Below are 19044 nucleotides of genomic sequence, written 5' to 3'. Positions count from 1 at the left end.
GTGTGTGTGTGTGTGTCTGTGTGTGTCTGTGTGTCTGATTGGAGAAATGAGCTAAATCCTCTAGTTAGTACATCAGTAGATGATGGTCTAAAACAGGTGAATCAAGAAATATTAGTAGAAATATATTTTTTAAGAAATTTAATGATAAGATGGGAGTGGTGACTCACACTGGTAATCTCAGCACTTTGGAAGGCTGAGGCAGGCAGATCACCTGAGGTCAGGATTTCAAGGCCAGCCTGGCCAACATGGTGAAACTTCGTCTCTACTAAAAATACAAAAAATTAGCCAGGTGTTGTGGCATGCGTCTGTAATCCCAGCTGCTTGGGAGGCTGAGGCAGAAGAATCACTTGAACCTGAGAGGTGAAGGTTACATACAGTGAGCCAAGATCGCACCACTGCACTCCAGCCTAGGAGACAAAGTGAGACTCCATCTCAAAAAAAAAAAAAAAAAAAGAAAGAAAATTGGTGAATACTAGAAGACACAATGTAAAGAATTCAAAGTGAATCTCTGGGGAGACAGAATCAAAGAGCTGGGAAGGAATGGAGCAAAGAACTCTTTTTCATTGTAAGTCGAGTGACACTATTTGATTTTTAAAACTATGTATATTGATTTGATAAAAATAAAATTAAAATTTAAATTAATGCAAAAGACTCACAAGAATGTTCACGATGTATTGTTAAGTACAAAAAGCTAGTTTTGGTGTCATGAGTATGACAAAGCTTTCATTTAAAATAGAAGAAAACTAATCACATATGCATATGAATTATGAGTATAAAAAAAAAGACTGGTTACAAACAAAATGTTAACATCAGATACCTCAGAGGAGAGGAATGAAAGATTACAGAGAGGGTGCAGCAGATACAATTTTTTGATATATATATTTGTGTCATCTGACTTGTTACGATGAATATATATTAATGTTCCTATTAAAAATCAACAAAACAAGAAAAATCGAACCCAAGGGATTAAACTGGCTGTTTTCTACAGATCCTACAGGTCTAATATTACACAAGTGCATGGCTTTTGCCTCAGAAGTCCAGACTTCCATGATTTACTGTAATGTGACATTTATCCTAGACATGTCCAAATTTAATCTTCACCAATCTTTTAAAACTTCAAGTGAAGACATCTATGGAGTCTACTATAATCTAACTGACTAAATACAAACATTAAAAAAGCAAGCCCTGCACAGATTTCCCTGAGGGTGGCTGGAACCAGAGAGTTGAGGCAAACCACACACTATTACACAGTAAGAAATGGGGCAGAGGGGCGGGGCGAGGGGGCTCATGCCTGTAATTCCAGCACTCTGGGAGACGGAGGCTAGTGGATTGTTTGAGCCCAGGAGTTCGAGACCAGCCTGGGCAGCATACCCCTGTCTCTACAAAAATACAAATAAAAATCAGTCAGGTGTGGTGGTGCAAGCCTGTAATCCTAGCTACTCAGGAGGCTGAGGCAGGAGGATCACCTGAACCCAAGAGTTCAAGGTTACTGTAAGTTACGATAATGCCACTGCACTCCAGCCTGGTTAACTGTTTCTTTTTTTTTTGTTTTTGACATGGAGTTTCGCTCTTGTCACTCAGGCTGTAGCACAACGGTGCGATCTCAGCTCACTGCAACCTCTGCCTCCCAGGTTCAAGCAATTCTCCTGCCTCAGCCTCCTAAATAGCTAGGATTACAGGTGTGCACCACCACGCCCAGTTAATTTTGTATTTTTAGTAGACGGGGTTGTAACATGTTGGCCAGGCTGGTCTCTAACTCCTGACCTCAGGTGATCTGCCCGCGTTGGCCTCCCAAAGTGCTGGGATTACAGGCATGAGCCATCATGCCTGGTCAGGTAACTCTGTTTCAAAAGAGGAAGAAGGGAGGAGAAGGAGGAGGAGGAGGAGAAAGGAGGAGGAGGAGGAGGAAGGAGAAGAAGGAAGAGAAGGAGGAGAAGGAGGAGGAACTAAATGGGGCATAGGTATGTGAAGATTCTGTCAGCCAGGAAACCTGGGCAACCCATTGTGTGTAGGCATGGTCCTGGATACCCTACCTGCTGTGCCTTTAATTTTCAGAACAACCGCAAAAGGAGTATAATGAAGAAATGAAGGCTTAAAGGGTTCAAGAGAAATGGGAAGCAAACATCTCTGTCACTCTCTCCTCTAAGTACAATTCACTATAGCCGAATTGGCCTCACCTGGATCAAAATGAAATGTATTTCTCTAAATGAGATAGGCTCCCCAGTAAAAAAGAAAGGAAGGAGGTTCATAGTAGCCAAGAGGTGTAACATAAATGTCAAGGGCAGATGAATGAAAGAAAATGTGGTAAACTGTGGAATACTATTTACCCTTAAAAAAGAAGGAAATTCTGCAGGGTGACAACATGGATGAACCTTGAAGACATCATCTGAGTGAAATTAGCCAGTCACAAAAGGACAAATACTGTATGACTCCACTTACATAGGGTATCTAAAAGAATCCAGTTCATAGAATCCAAGAGTGGAGAGGCGGTTGTCAGGGATTTGAGGGGAGGGAAACTGGGCAGTTACTTAATCAACATCATAAAGTTTTAGTTGAGCAAGATGAATAAGTTCTAGAGATCAGCCTTACAACATTGTATTGTAGTCAATAATAATGTATTGCACATCTAAAATTTTAATAGGGTAGATCTATTACAGGTTCTTACTAAAACAGACTAGAATAAGAAAATTTACACACACACACACACTCATATGGGGATATACTCATGATACAGATCAAAATGCTAAGAATGATTTTTTTTCTAAGACATTGGATCATGGTGATTCTTAGTCTTTTCCTTAATTGCAATTTTTTTGTTTTGTTTTGCTTTTTGAGACGGAGTCTCAATCTGTCACCCAGGCTGGAGTGCAGTGGTGACATCTCAGCTCACTGCAACCTCCGCCACCTGGGTTCAAGCAATTCTCCTCCCTCTGCCTCCCGAATAGCTGGGATTATAGGTATGCGCCACTACGCCTAGCCAATTTTTGTATTTTTAGTAGAGATGGGGTTTCACCATGTTGGCCAGTCTGATCTCGAACTCCTGATCTCAAGTGATCCAGCTGCCTCAGCATCCCAAAGTGCTGGGATTACAGGTGTGAGCCACCACATTCCGCCCTTAACTGCAATTTAAAAGGGCTTCTAAATAACATTTATCACTTTTGCAAAATAAAGTAAAATGCTATTTTGGGGGAAAAAAGGGAGCATGCGTGTAAAATGTGTGTCACTCAGTCTAAGCTACCAGTAAAGGCCCAAGTTCTCCATGGCAACCATTTGTTTCATGATGCGGTTTCCCTAAGTTTGTTCCTCAGAATTTTATTTATTATTCCACGACGAAAGTTTCTGTGGTCCAATAAATGTGGAAAATGTTGAGGGGGGAGAAAGGAAGGAAGGGAGGGAGGGAGAAAGGAAGAAAAGCAGGAAGGGAGGAAGGGAGGGAGGGAGGAAGGAGAGAAGGAAAGGAGGGAGGAAGAGAGGGAGAGAGAGGAGGAGGGAGGAAGGGAAGGGCGAAGGGAAGGGCGAAGAGAAGGGTGGATGGGAAGGATGAGATGACGGGAGGGATGATGGGAGGGAGGGAGGGAGGGAGGGGAGTGACTCCCATCTTGGGCTCCTCATCTCTGAAGCAAGGCGCTTTACCACCACAGTGCTTGTTCCCCACACAAGCCTTGATTGTTGTGGGCCGAGTTCTCTCCTGTTCTTTCAAACACGCTACTCACTCCTACGCCCTCCCCTCTACTCAGGCTATTTCAGGAAGAAAAATTCCCCTTCTTCCCCAGCTTTTCAAAAGCTGGGAAGTTTTCTGACGAGCTCAGGTCTGACCGATGCCACCAAAGCCTCCCTGGCCGCTCCAGGGCAGCGTCTGTCTCCTTTCAGGGGGACCAAGAGCACATGGATTAAGGACAAGGGCCTGCGTGCTAAACCATGGAGCTCAAAATCCAGCTGTCTGCCTCCACTTGCAAAAAGGAGTAGAAGTATGTTTCTCTATTCTTCCTGCTAAGTATAACTGAAAACTCTGGACATTACACACACACACATACACACACGCACGCACACACACGCACACACACATGTACACACACACGCGCACACACACGCACACACACACACCAAATGTAAGATGCTGCTGCCAGGTGGAGAGATTCTTTGGATCTTGGGATTCAAAGAAGAAGCCGGCGCTGAGAACCCTGAGTTTTCTTTCTGCCTCCTGTATCCAAGATACAGAGCTGGAAAAGGTGACATTCCAGAAACACCAATGGGCTCAGACCAAAAACAGCCCCTCACAAAAGCCTATTTTCTCTCTAGCCAAGTGACCAGGGGAAGGCAGCCTAGCAAGACAAACTTTCAGACAACAACCGCACAACTCCAGCCAAATCCCACAAAAACAAAATGTGCCCCACCACCACCACCACCACCAGCAAGGGCCAAGCAGAGACCTAGGTGTCCACCTCACAAGGCTGTACCAAGGGGACCCCCACGCCTGGTGGTGTCAACCACGGTGGGGTCAAAGACGCCAAAGAGGAAACTGAGACTTCTGTCCCTAATGGCTAGTAACAAGGCCTAACCCTGCCACATGCAGTGTCTATGGAGACACTGAGGAAGCCAGAATTCTACGCCCACTGCACAGCGGGAAGGAGCTCCCCCGGCAGGTGACCATGGAAGCCTCGTGGGAAACTTGGGTTTCACCCCACCTGGCAGTAACAAGGCAATACCCACTCCCTTCTTCTCCTGGAGCAGTGTCAGCAAAAGCCATCTAACACAGAAGGTTAACACCCAGGGTTTCATAAGATAACACAAAAATGTCAAGGAATCTACACACACACACACACACACAAACTAGACCTAAAAAGTAAGTTCAGCAAGGTTGCAGGATACAAGAACAATTTGCAAAAGTCCACTGAAGTCCTGTATGCTAGCAATGAACACACGGATACCACTATTTAAAATACCATTTACAATCATTCAAAATAAATAACATGCTTAGGCATAAATCTAAGCAAACATTTATAGGACTTGCATAATGAAAACCACACAATGCTGATGAAAGAAGTCAAATATCTAAATAAGTGGAGGGACATACTATATTCATGGATTCAAAAACTCAACATAGTAAAGATGCGAATTCTCACCAAGCTGATAATACGGGTTTAGCACAATGCCTATCAAAAAATTTTTGTAGCCATAAACGAGATTATTCTAAAATGTATATGAAAGGCAAAGGAACTAGAACATAAGTAAACAACTTTGAAAAACAACAGTGGGAAGAATAAGACTACTGGACCCATTTATAGCTACAGTAATCAGACAGTGCGGTACTGTTAGGGGGACAGAACACAGATTGGTGGAACTGAATAAAGAACGCAGAAATAAACCCATATATCCAAGCCCAAATGAGTTTTGATAAAGACGCAGAAGCAATTCAGTGGAGAAAGACAGCCTCTCATACACATGGTGCTGGAGCAACTGGAGCAACAGGCAAATTGGAGTAACAGACAATAAAAGTAAAGCTTTTTGTTTGTATAAATCTCACCCCTTATACAAAAATTAACTCAAAATGGGTCACGGAGTTTAATGTAAAAGTTGAAGTATAAAACAGGAAAAAATAAGAGAACATCTTTAGGATCTAAGGCAAGACAAAGAGTTCTTAGAACTGAAACCAAAAGCATCCTGCATTTTTTCCAAAAAGGATAAATTGGACTTCATCAAAATTAGAAACTTTTGCTCTGTGAATGACCCCATCAAGAGGACAAAAGGACAAACTCAGAGGGGAAGAAAATATCTGCAAACCACATACCCCACAGGGGACTAATATTCAGACTATATAAAGAACTGTCAAAACTCAATAGCAAAAAAAGTGAACAACCCAAATAGAACACGAGCAAAAGACATGAAGAGACATTTCACCAAAGAAGATAAACACATGGCAAGCAGGCACATGGAAAGATGTACAACATTATTGGTCATCAGGGAAATGCAAATTAATATTCCAATAAGACACTACCACACACCTATGAGAATAGCTAAAATCACAAAACGATGTCAACATCAGATCCTGGGGAGAATGCAGAGAAATGATCACTCACACATTACTGGTGGGAATGTAAAATGACACAGCCACTCGGTGCCAAACAGTTTCTTTACAAATGGAACACGCAATCACCATACAACCTAGCAATTGAACTCCTGGCATTTATCCCAGAGAAATAAAAAGTTATATTCACACAAAAACCTGTACATGGACGTTTATAGCAGCTTTATTTTTTAATAGTCAAAAACTGGACACAAACCAGGTGTCTTTCAACTGGTGAATGGTTAAACAAAGAGTTACACCCAAACTGTGGAATACTTCTCAGTTATCAAATAGAACAACTACTGATACATGCAACAACTTAGATAAATCTCCAGTGAAAGTTGAGTGAAAAAGGAGATCCCAAAAGGTTACATATTATGTGATTCAATTTATATAACATTCTTGAAATGACAAAACCATAGAAATGGGGAAGAGATTACAGGTTACCTGAGGTTAGGCAGGGGGTGAGATCATGCCAGGAGGGAAGTGGGTTTGCTACAAAACAGCACCATGGGGAATTCCAGAAGCTTCTGTCAATGTCAATATCCTGGTTGTAATATTGTACTACAGTTTCGCAAGATGTTACCATCTGGGGAAACTTGGTAAAAGGTATGTGAGATCTCGCTGTATATTGTTTCTTACAATTACATGTGAACCTACAATTATCTTGAAATTAAAATGTAATTTTTAATAATTTTAAAAATCCAGGCAGGGGACAGTGGCACACACCTATAATCCCAACACTTTGGGAGGCTGAAGTAGGAGGATCATTTGAGGCCAGGAATTCAAGACCAGTCTGGGCAACATAGTAAAACCCTTCCTCTACCAAAAATTCTAAAATTAGCCAGGCATGGTGGTACACATTTGCAGTCCCAGCTACTCAGGGGCTGAGGTAGAAGGATTACTTGAGACCATCAGGTTGAGGCTGTAGTAGCCATGATTGTACCACTGCACTCCAGCCTGGGCAACAGAGCAAGACCCTGTCTCCAAAAAAAAAAAAAAAAACAAAATCCAGCTCTGTGTTAATTTGGTCATTATTCACCCTCTCTCTGCTTTAGTTTCCTCAGGAGAAAAACAGGGATAAGAGTAATGCCAACTTTATAGGATTACTGTGAAATTGGAACAGTTTAGTAGACATAAAGTACTTAAACAGCTTAGCAGATAGCACTCAAATGCATTTGCCATGATTATTTCAACCAGTAATTCAAAAGTATTTACTGAGCTCCTGCTACATGCAAAGATTCAATGGCTTCTTTAAAAGCAGACATCTCAGGTAGTAGTACTGCCTAGCACTGAGAGAGCAGAGACTTTGGAGTAAGAGAAATATGGGTTTAAACCTCAGCACTGCCACCATCTTTGCTGTGCATACTTAGGCAATTTACTTAGCCACTCTGAACTGCCTTTTCTTTAACAGTAAAATGGAATTAATAATATACCCTCACAGGGTTATGCATATTAAGATGATATATGTCACTGACTGGTATATGACAAATAAACTGCAACTATTATTACTACTACCCATACACTCTCATTTTGTTGCTTTCTTCCTACGCAAATTTTAAACTTCTTGAGAAGAGTCTCTTTTTTTTCTCTCATGAATCCCTCTAAACACCAAGCCTAATGTGATGAAAATAGAAAGTACTCAATGAATACTTAGTAAAAAATAAAATATTCTGGCAATGCTTAATGAAATTAAGCATTACCCGATACTTAAATGAAAAGTAACTGTATGTCTTCTTCTGAATATGAGGCTCCCAAAAAATTCCCCCGTGAGTCTTTGAAGGGGCATGAACAAGGGTTTTCATCCATGATCTTCTTTATGGACACACAAGTGCAAGACAGTTCGGTCATCCGTCACCAGGGAGATGGAGATAAAATGGGGTAAAAGCAGCTATAAACAATGAACTAGATTAAACAGAGTAAGTAGCACAGACAGATGTTAGGAAGAGGATGCACCGAAAGTGCTAACTAATAGAATGAAATCTATCAAAGAATACCATTCAAAAATTAAAAATACAATCAAAAATACAAATTAAAAATACATACAATTACACATACATGCACCACGAAATGAAAAAAAAAATTAGGAGGATGCCTGTGTATTCAAAGAGATTTAGCAATCCATTATAGTGGACATCTATGGAGGGAGGAATAGGAAATGAGGAAATAATGAAGAGGAGGGAGAGAAACAGAAAGCTCTGAATCGGCTGCTGATCACAAGCCATGAACCGTTGGATCTAATTAAGTCACCTCTCAATACATAGATCCAAAACAAATGCGAATTAATACAAAATATGCAAATGATTATGTAAATAGTGACAGTATTGTACCCTAAACCTTACTGAAGAGGTAGCAATTAAAGAGATAATTCTGAAATGGCAATGCAAAATCAGTACAGATAAACTGCTGTAATCCAATTGTTTGGCTATTTAATACAATTAATGTTCTGAAAAGCACACCACTTCACGTTTCATGTGGAAAAGGTTCTATCAGGATTTCAAGGAGCTTACCAGTGGAAACCAGCATTTCAGTGACATGCTTTTTCTCCCCACCTCATTTCTGTCTTATGTGACTGTTCCATATTTGTGTCACTGGTGAATCAGAGACACGCAATCTGGAGGAGAAAAAAATAACCCGGCAGGTATCTCAGCAACTAGAAAAGCCAAAGGAAGGGCGTGCTCGCCACTCGGGATCTTGACATTTGGTCCCAAGGCCAGAAAACAGGTGCAGGTGGGACAGAAAATTACTTCTCTCCTTAAAGAGAAGAAAGGCTCTCCCATAAAGCAGAAAATACCAACTGCCATGCCCTGGGATGCCTCACTGTCTAGCCATCACAGTCTGCATATCTGCCTACCACACAAGTGGCTTGTTCCCTTGCTCCAGGAAAAGCTGCTGCTAATTTATTCTGGGGGCAAGAAGAGACGAATGGGGATATTTACCCTAAGTGACGCCAGGAGTTAACACTGGGAATTTCTGGCTAGTGGAGTTGTATGAGTGTTCTTCCCCTTTTTGCTGATGTATTTTTCCTCATTTGTCTTCTAGGAATACACATTGCTTTGTTTGTTGTGAAAAAACTACAACATTTAAAAATAAAATAATACCACCAGTTAATCAGCTACAGGGCTTAACAGTCACGATTCCTTTGGTGCACTAGTCATCTTACTGCAAAGCTTAAATGCTTTTGCAACTAATAACTTTCCTCCCAATTCGATCAGCTGCTTGCATCCTTGAGGAAAACAAATCTACCACTCACCTTGCTTACGAGAAGTTCCCGGTGAAGTGCTTAGTTGATTAGAATGTGCCTTGAATTTTTATGACGAGACAGGGATATTGAAAAGGCGATCCCCAGGCTAAACTTCCGGTCACCACCACCCCTTCCCCGCACCCCAAACATTTCACTGAATAAATGCCACTGAAGTGGGTGTCCGATAATTCAACAGTTATAATAAATATGGACTCAGGACAGAGACCACCTGGGTCCTGCCTCCTCTACTCCAGCTGGTGAGAAGATACTTGGCCTCGGCCGGGCGCGGTGGCTCAAGCCTGTAATCCCAGCACTTTGGGAGGCCGAGACGGGGGGATCACGAGGTCAGGAGATCGAGACCATCCTGGCTAACACGGTGAAACCCCGTCTCTACTAAAAAATACAAAAAACTAGCCGGGCGTGGCCTGGGGCGCCTGTAGTCCCAGCTACTCGGGAGGCTGAGGCAGGAGAATGGCGTGAACCCGGGAGGCGGAGCTTGCAGTGAGCTGAGATCGCGCCCCTGCACTCCAGCCTGGGCGACAGAGCGAGACTCCGTCTCAAAAAACAAAACAAAACAAAAAAGATACTTGACCTCTCTGTCGTTTGGATTTTTCCGTAAAGGGTGGGTAAAAACAGTAGCTACTTGAGAGGCTGATTCGAGGATTTAATGCGGTAATTCATGTAAAGGGTTTAGAACAGTCTGTCTCCCTGTAGCATCGATAAATGTTAGCTACTCCAATTACTGTCCAAGATAACTCGTTTTGTTATTCAATCAATTCTGAAACATTATATAAGACTAAAATATTCAAGGCTGCCCACACTTGGAAAACTAATTTCATTTCTTCCTATTTCCTTACCAACTTTTAACCATATTTTAAACACACATGTGCACACTCATATGAAACTACACACATATACATTCACACACGCACTAACACATTTATACACACACCTACATATACACACCCACATACACACACGCTCGCACACCTATATACACCAACACAGGCACACACAAACACGCCTATCATAAACCAACACACATGCACACACCCACACCTATACACACCAACACAAGCACACACTATACATACACCCACATGTGCACACTCACACACACCCCCTATACACACACCAACACACACGCACACCCACACACACATGCACACACACCTATATGCACACCAACACACTTGCAAACACACATACACCTATACACACATACATGCACACACACCCACACCTATACACACACGAGCACACACATATACCTATACACACGCACACACAACACACATCCACACACTACACACTCCTATACACACATGCACACACCTATGCACACTATACACACCCACATGCACTCACACCTACACACCTACACACACCTATACATATAGACACCTACAAACCACACACACCTATACACACACTTGCAAATACACACACACCTACACACAAACATGCACACACATGCATGCACACCGATATACACACACACACACACACAACTCTACATGTACACATGCACACATACCTACACTCAAGTGCACACACTCACACCTACACACACGTACACACACACACTCAGACTCCTTTCCTAAGTTCCATTTCCAAAGAGGGGCAAAGAATTTGAACAACCTCCCTCCAGAACCTATACTTGAATACATTAATTACTCCAGTATATTTTCTTATTCAGATGGAAATGAAATACAAAATGCAGCAAATCTTAATCGAGACTCAAAAATAGTGAGTTCCTCTTGCTGAAAGCTACCAATGGCTCCCAATCACCTGAGGGACCTGGGTCTGCCTTCCTAGGGGTGGCCCAGGAGGCCCCCTCATCTAACTCCACCAATTCTGCCTCCTCCCGCCCATCCCCTGGTCCCGGAGACTCCTTGCTCAGGAACCCTCTGGAGCTCTCAGGAGTTCTGCCTGCCATTCCTCCTCAGAATCGGTTCTCAGTCCTCCAGCTCCCAGTCCCCCAACCCTGTAAGCCCATCTCCAACGTCATCTTCACTGGGAAGCCCCAGGTCCAGGCACCTGCTGAGTTGATTAGCTGGTAATGTGCTTGCTGGGCCACACTGGGTTGTAATTCTTTGAACACACACTTCTAAGGATGGAGACTTGGGGCTGATTACTCCATGTCAGCAGGTTCTAACACAATAGCTGGTATGGCTGGTACTCAAAGAACCAGAGGATATGAGACACATCCGAGTCCCTGTGTAACAACAGCTGGTAGCCCTAGCGCACATGGTGAATAAGCCTTGTGGAGGGTGAGGGCGCACCCTAAGGGGTGACCAGATGATTTGGGGTAGGCGGGGTGGAGGTTTCCAAGGGCTTATCAAGGCCTCTCAACACAGACTTAGTCAAAATTTAAAAAGAAGCTAGAATATAAAGTCAGCAAGAAAGGCAACAATTATTACACAGTCATCAAAATTTCCCTCAAAAATTATTTCAATTGCCCATTCAAGTATGGAGCACCTATTTCTGTGCATTCAACCCCATAAAGTGAATAGTTATTTAGCACTTTGTAATATATAAAACTATGGCTATTACAATATGTGGAACACATGCAAAATATAACTGTACAGTATTTTAATTTCATAAGAGAGAGATGCATATGGTTGCATTTGCTTAAATGTGTATATAATGTCAATCCACAGTCGCCTATTTTTGTCAGCAATCTGGATTACATGTGCACACAACAGCAGCAAAGCTAGGGCATAGTGACAACACCGAGTGAATACTTGCTACACGGCAGTGTGTGTGTGAAGGGCTTCCCAGTATTTATTAATTCAATCCTCACAACCCACACAGGGAACTCCTGTTGCCAAGCCCATTTTGGAGATAAGGAAACTGAGACTCAGAGAGGTCCAGTGCTCTAGGTGACAAGAGCTACAAAGTAGAAAATCTGGTGTGAGAATCAAGGCAGTCTGGCTCCTTTAACATCACCCTACCCTACCTGTCCTGGGTTAAAAAATAATAACTAAGGAGAAAAGTAGAGTATGGGGCAGCTGTAAGTTAACAGGGATTGTGTGATGGAGGTGATGAGCAGAACATGGTATTATTACATCGCCTCTGCCATCAGACTCCCACGCTTACTGGCCAAGTCACTCTCTCTTCTCTACCTCTCAGTTTTCTTCCCTTTATAATTGGGATATTATCGCTTACCTTGAAGAAAAAAAAAAAAAAAAAGAAAGAAAAAACTCAACTGTACCCAAAACTCTGCCCCTACAAAAGGAAATGTGATCCTAGCCGGGCACGGTGGCTCATGCCTGTAATCCCAGACCTTTAGGAAGCCAAGGCAGGCGGATTGTGAGGTCAGGAGTTCAAGACCAGCCTGGCCAACATGGTGAAACCCCGTCTCTACTAAAAGTATAAAAAATTAGCCAGGCGTGGTGTCAGACGCCTGTAATCCCAGCGACTCGGGAGGCTAAGGCAGGAGAATCGCCTGCACCCCGGAGGTGGAGGTTGCAGTGAGCCGAGATCGTACCGCTGCACTCCAGCCCAGGCAACAAGAGCGAAATTCTGTCTCAAAATTTAAAAAAAAAAAAAAAAAGTAAATGTGATCCCAACTGAACACTTTGTTCAGAACTAGCCAGGAAAGGGTTCCACTGTCTGTCTGTTACAAAGATCAGCTCGCATCTAAAGTATTGGGAGTTAGCTCTAATAATGTTACAAAACTGAAAACAATCAGAAAGAGACAGGCAGGGGTCTGGGAACAATACCTGATGGGACTGGGAGAGGGGGTTAAGAAACTGAGTATAGAAGAGGGGCCAGAGAAGGCCGGGCGCGGTGGCTCAAGCCTGTAATCCCAGCACTTTGGGAGGCCGAGACGGGCGGATCACGAGGTCAGGAGATCGAGACCATCCTGGCTAACACGGTGAAACCCCATCTCTACTAAAAAAGACAAAAACCTAGCCGGGCGAAGTGGCGGGCGCCTGTGGTCCCAGCTACTCGGGAGGCTGAGGCAGGAGAATGGCGTAAACCCGGGAGGCGGAGCTTGCAGTGAGCTGAGATCCGGCCACTGCACTCCAGCCTGGGCGACAGAGCCAGACTCAGTCTCAAAAAAAAAAAAAAAGAAGAGGGGCCAGAGAAAACAAGAGGCATCAGAACATGGTATTATTACACAGTCTCTGCCATCAGACGCCCACATTTACTGGGCAAGTCACTTTCTCCAATCAGGATATTATTGCTTGCCTTGAAAAATTCTTGCAAAGATTAAATGAGGTGCTATCTTAAGTCCTAAGCACAGTATTTCACAGGAAGCACTCCATGAAATTATCCATCACTGTCATCATTATGACATAGTCCCAACAGGAAAAGTTTATAAAGCAAGAGATTCAAACACAAAAATGGATTTCCTAATAGTTAGGTTGTCCCCAAATGGAGGGTGCTGTCTTGGAAGATAGCAACTGCACCACTGCTGATAGTTCTGTCTAGCTAGGAGTCAACAGATAATATTCCCATGTCGAGACTGTGCTCACCCAGATGGTCCAGGACCCTTTCATCTGACATTCTTATGAGTCAATGATTCTACAGCATTGCAAGTAGAAACACATACACAAATGGTAAACAGAAATAACAGTGGGATGAAATACAATTGACGCCTTCAGCTTCAGTACAGTTTAGGCAAGGGAAGATTACTTCTTACCATGCCTTTCGTGGCTCTTCATTTTATTTACTTTATAATGCTTTTGTTGTTATTGTTGTTTTAATAATAAAGTCATAGCCAGTCCATTTGGAAGAATAGGAGCTAACAGAGGCTGGGCACAGTGCCTGTAATCCCAGCACTTTGGGAGGCTGAGGTGGGCAGATCACCTGAGGTCAGGAGTTCGAGACCAGCCTGACCAACATGGCGAAACCCCATCTCTACTAAAAATACAAAAATTAGCTGGGCATGGTGGCGCCTGACTGTAATCCCAGCTACTCAGGAGGCTGAGGCAGGAGGATCGCTTGAACCCTGGAGGCAGAGGTTGCAATGAACTGGAATCGCACCACTGCACTCCAGCCTGGGCAACAGAGAGAGACCATGTCTAAAAGATGGGGGGGGCGGGGGGAAAGCTAACAGAGCAAAGTAGTAGATATCGATAAGAAAAATGTTTCCTGCAACTCTCAACCACTGTATGGACAGAGTGCTGAAATGGGTTCCAAAGTTTTAAAATAGAAAAAGTTTGTCGTTTACAAGGCTGCTTCACATATTTCAGATGATAGAAATGCAATCAGGAATTTCAATAATGCTGGCCTGTTTTTTTCTTAATGGCTTGTCACAGTCTCATGTAATGCCACAGGCTGTGATATTACCACTAGCGTGCTGCTGTCGTGAACAAGAGCTGCCCATTATAGGGAGCCATCTATCACGCTTAGGTGCCAATTTAGAAGGTGGAAATTCTGGATGTGGATTCCTAAACTTCTGTTTGTGGAAAACAGCTTGCTTTTTTAAAAAGTTTCTTGGAGTCTTGAGGTTGCTAGAAGAAGAGCTTAAGGATGCTATAAATTGAGTTCTTGGACAAGGCTGGAGTTAATTAGCCTTCAACTGTAGGGAAAAGTGAAGGTTCAATCTTTGGCTTCAACTACCTTTATTCCTGCCAATGATCGAGGGACGGAGGCACCACTCCACACACCATCTAGTCAGGTCTTGAGACAGAGATGCGGACACTCATTCTATTTAACAATCATATTCCTTAAAGATACAGTCTCCAAAGATAGATCCCTGTCATGTATTTGCTTTATAACACCATGTGCCAAGACTACACTAAGTTGAGGGATTTTAAAAAATGCAACAATACGGCTGGGCGCAGTGGCTCACACCTGTAATCCTAGCACTTCGGGAGGCCGAGGCAGGCGCATCACGAGGTCAGGAGATTGAGACCATCCTGGCTAACATGGTGAAACCCCATCTCTACTAAAAATACAAAAAATTAGCCAGGTGTGGTGGTGGGCACCTGTAGTCCCAGCTACTCGGGAGGCTGAGGCAGGAGAATGGCTTGAACCCGGGAGGCGGAGCTTGCAGTGAGCTGAGATGGTGCCACTGCACTCCAGCCTGGGCAACAGAGTGAGACTCCCTCTCAAAAAAAAAAAAAAAAAAGCAACAATAATAACAACAAAAGGTATTAGAATTTTACGCTGTCAACAAAATCATGGAACTTTTAGGTCTCTAGGTGTTTTGAAGAACATATGGTTCCAGCTATTCCTTATGTAGATGATCACACACGTGCTCAGACTGACCTGCCCAACCAAGCTGCACCGGGAGAGGCGTATGCGACCTGCACACCCATCCAGGACCGACCTTCTCTCTTTGCAAAGGTCTTCTTCCTCTACTAGGAACAGCTGGGGGAAATCCAACTGACTCTTGCCCTGATCCTGTCAACTTCCTGGCACATCAGGACACCATTAAACCCACAGTATCAAAACCCAATCTGACGTCAGGCATGGTGGTTCATGCCTTAATCCCAGCTATTTGGGAGGCTGAGGCAGGAAGATTTCTTAAGCCCAGCAGTTCGAGGATGCAGTGAGTTATGATCATGCCACTGCACTCCAGCCTGGGCAAGAGAGTGAGACACTGCCTCTAAAAAAATAAAAGTAATTAATTAATTAATTAAAGCCCCGTTTGGGACAACAGATGTGTAAACATGCCTGAGAATATGAAACCTCTCCCCCTCCAAAGTTATTTCTGTGCTTCCACAAAGTCTCTCTATAACCCTTGAAGGTGCCTCGTAGACCTTCGTTCCAGGCCGGAGTTTTGGAAATGGAAGCTCTGAAACAACCCACAGCAGCATTCCCTTAAGGTCCCAGAGAAAGACAGGACAGAAAGCAAATGCCTCATTTCTCTTCTCACACAGCACTGCAGAGCCAGGGAGGAGCATCTTAAGAGGGAGTGCTTTTTATTTTATCTACTGTGTCCAGCAAGTTCCCTTTTTATTAGCCCCTTAATGGACTGGCTTCAGAAATGAAATGCTTCATGAAGTGGAGAAATAAGGCATTAGTAGGATTACCTGGGGCAAAAATAAAACTTGAACGACATTCTGGGTGCGGTGGCTCACGCCTGTAATCCCAGCACTTTGGGAGGCCAAGGCGGGTGGATCACCTGAGGTCAGGAGTTCGAGACCAGCTTGGTCAACATGGTGAAACTCCATCTCTACTAAAAATACAAAAAATTAGCCGGGCGTGGAGGCACGCATCTGTAATCCCAGCTACTTGGGAGGCTGAGGCAGGAGAATCACTTGAATCCGGGAGGCGGAGATTGCGGTAAGCCGAGATTGCGCCCCTGCACTCCAGCCTGGGTGACAGAATGACACTCTGTCTCAAAAAAAAAAAAAAAAAAAAAAAGGCATTCTGAAACATTCAGGGAACTGGGGGTACAAAGGGGACAGGTTTCATTCAGTGGGCAGGCAAGTACCACACAGCAGAGCTCCTCCCAACCAGAGATGTCTTCTCAGGCCCAGGGGGAGCTTCCTCACCTGGAAGCAGATCTGGAGCTGGAAAATGCCTGGATTAGTCCCTGGAAACCAAAGAAACCAGGAGAGGGTAGAGGAGTTGCAGGGTTGGGAATGTCAGGATGTCAGCATGGAAGGGGGCTCTTGGAGGCTCTAGGATGGCTTCTGATGCATCCCTTCCTTCCAGGGATAGGCACAGGGCCTGTGTTTAGTAGTGGAGGTGGAGTCTCCCGGGTTGTCTGTACTTTGATGGGGTCCGCGGGTCCAGGGTCTCATTCTCATCTCTGGGGCTCGCCAGGTAGGAACCAGCAGAAGGTGGTGATTAGGAAACAGACTCCAGAACCCCGAAGGCCTACATTCAGAACTCAGTTCTGACACTCTCTCATGCGACCTTGGACAAAGCACTAAACATCTCTGTGCCTCAGTTTCTTCATCAATAAAATGGACAGCTCACAGGTTTGTTACACGGTTGAATACATAAAGTACTCCTAAGAATGCCTGGTATAGGCCGGGCGCGGTGGCTCAAGCCTGTAATCCCAGCACTTTGGGAGGCCGAGACGGGCGGATCATGAGGTCAGGAGTTCGAGACCATCCTGGCTAACACGGTGAAACCCCGTCTCTACTAAAAAATACAAAAAACTAGCCGGGCGAGGTGGCGGGCGCCTGTAGTCCCGGCTACTCGGGAGGCTGAGGCAGGAGAATGGCGTAAAAACCCGGGAGGCAGAGCTTGCAGTGAGCTGAGATCCGGCCACTGCACTCCAGCCTGGGTGACACAGCGAGACTCCGTCTCAAAAAAAAAAAAAAAAAAAAAAAAAAAGGATGCCTGGTATATACTGAGGGTTATTTAAGTGTTTGCTGCTATTACCTTTTCCCTTAAGGGGTTCTTGGGTCTCCAGTCCTGTCAACTAAACTCACAGAACACTGATGTATTAGCCAGAAAGTCAATGCATACATAATCTTGAATAGAAACCTTTCACCAACAATAAGACAGGAAAAGTCAGGTTAGGCTGGAAAGTACATGTATTTTCATTCGAGTAAGGGAATTCTACTTGAGGAGCCAGATTAAGACCAAAAGGTTGCTTTTTGAGCCTAAAGTCAGATCACCCATCGGGGTGGCCCAGAGAGGAAAAGTCACCTTCCACTGTGAAGACTGTCCCTGACAAGTGGACCCGAGCACTCCTATCACTTGGTCAGGACACCTTCTGCCTTGAACTGTGGCAGTGATAAACCCCACGAGGCTGTAAGCTCAAAGCCTTCCGTTCTGTTCTTGACATCCCATTATATATTTACTACGGGGCAAGGCGGATGTCAGCTTCTTCACGGTAACATGGTGGGTTTTTCTGAGAAGCAGATGGAAGCAGAGACAGCTGCTGAGAATGGGGAGGAGACAACACCATAGAATCAGAATGTGCCGACAGAAAGGAGGCGAGGGACAAATGTCAGCATCGAGATGCCGCAGAGGACAGCAGATACACTACCATGCTGTTTAAATGAATGACACAGAAAGTTTACGAACTTGAAACATCAAGCTACCCGCCCATCCCTGCCTTGTCACCTGGCCGCCGCCATGACTGTGGAGATCGGGCTATTTCAGGCACGCTCTGGAGACAGCTGGAACATGGTCTATGAACATCCCTTCCTAATCTGGATTCGGTGACTTCGATTGGTGGCTTTAGTCACGTGGACAGTCTTTACACCATGGAAATGGGTAAATGCTACAGATCAGGACCTCTTCTTCCTCCCAACGCCTCCCCAAGAGCCCGTTGTTAAACACTTACCAGCACACCACTGGGCTGTTTCTCTACCGCTTGATTGAAATGATCCTTATGGAAGCACAAATGACTTCACTGTCACTAAATCCAAGGGACATTTTTTATTTTTCTTAAATTCTCCAGGAGGTTGGAGAGCTGATCCTTCTCTCCCTCTTGAACCTCCTCTCCTGCCTGGCTTTTAGGGCTCTCTGCTGACTTTTCTTCATTTCTAAGCATAGGTTCTCAGGAGTCCTCAGCCTGCGGGCCATGCGCTAGTACCACTCTGGGGCCTGTTAGAAACCAGGTTGCACAGCAGGATGGAAGCAGCAAGCGAGCAAAGCTTCATCTGTATTCACAGCCGCTCCCCATCGCTCGCATCACCGCCTGAGCTCCGCCTCCTGTCAGATCAGTGGTGGCATTAGAGTCTCATAGGAGCGTGAACAGTATTGAAAACTGCGCATGCCAGGGATCCGGGTTGCGCGTTCCTTATGAGAATCTCATGCCTGATGATCTGTCACTGTCTCCCATCACCCCCAAATGGGACTGTCT

The 19044-nt window shown here is 44.3% G+C and overlaps 1 protein-coding gene across 15 annotated transcripts in view; it reads right to left on the bottom strand.

Moving 5' to 3' along the window:
• Positions 1–19044, bottom strand: part of CAMK1D (calcium/calmodulin dependent protein kinase ID) — a 498666-nt gene that overhangs the window by 208808 nt on the left and 270814 nt on the right. For 2 of the 15 annotated variants that reach the window (XM_074001028.1, XM_045361847.3), the window contains exon 1: positions 18523–18843. The exons of the other annotated variants lie outside the window; for them this stretch is intronic. The gene's annotated coding sequence lies outside the window, so the exon portion shown is untranslated. Of the gene's footprint in view, positions 1–18522; positions 18844–19044 lie in introns of those variants that run through there. 15 annotated transcript variants of the gene reach the window in all.

The sequence above is a fragment of the Macaca fascicularis genome, chromosome 9 (assembly GCF_037993035.2).
Source record: "Macaca fascicularis isolate 582-1 chromosome 9, T2T-MFA8v1.1".
Taxonomy (NCBI): Eukaryota; Metazoa; Chordata; class Mammalia; order Primates; family Cercopithecidae; genus Macaca; species Macaca fascicularis.
Note: the sequence above shows the minus strand (reverse complement) of the source record. Positions and strands in the feature narration are given on the sequence as shown.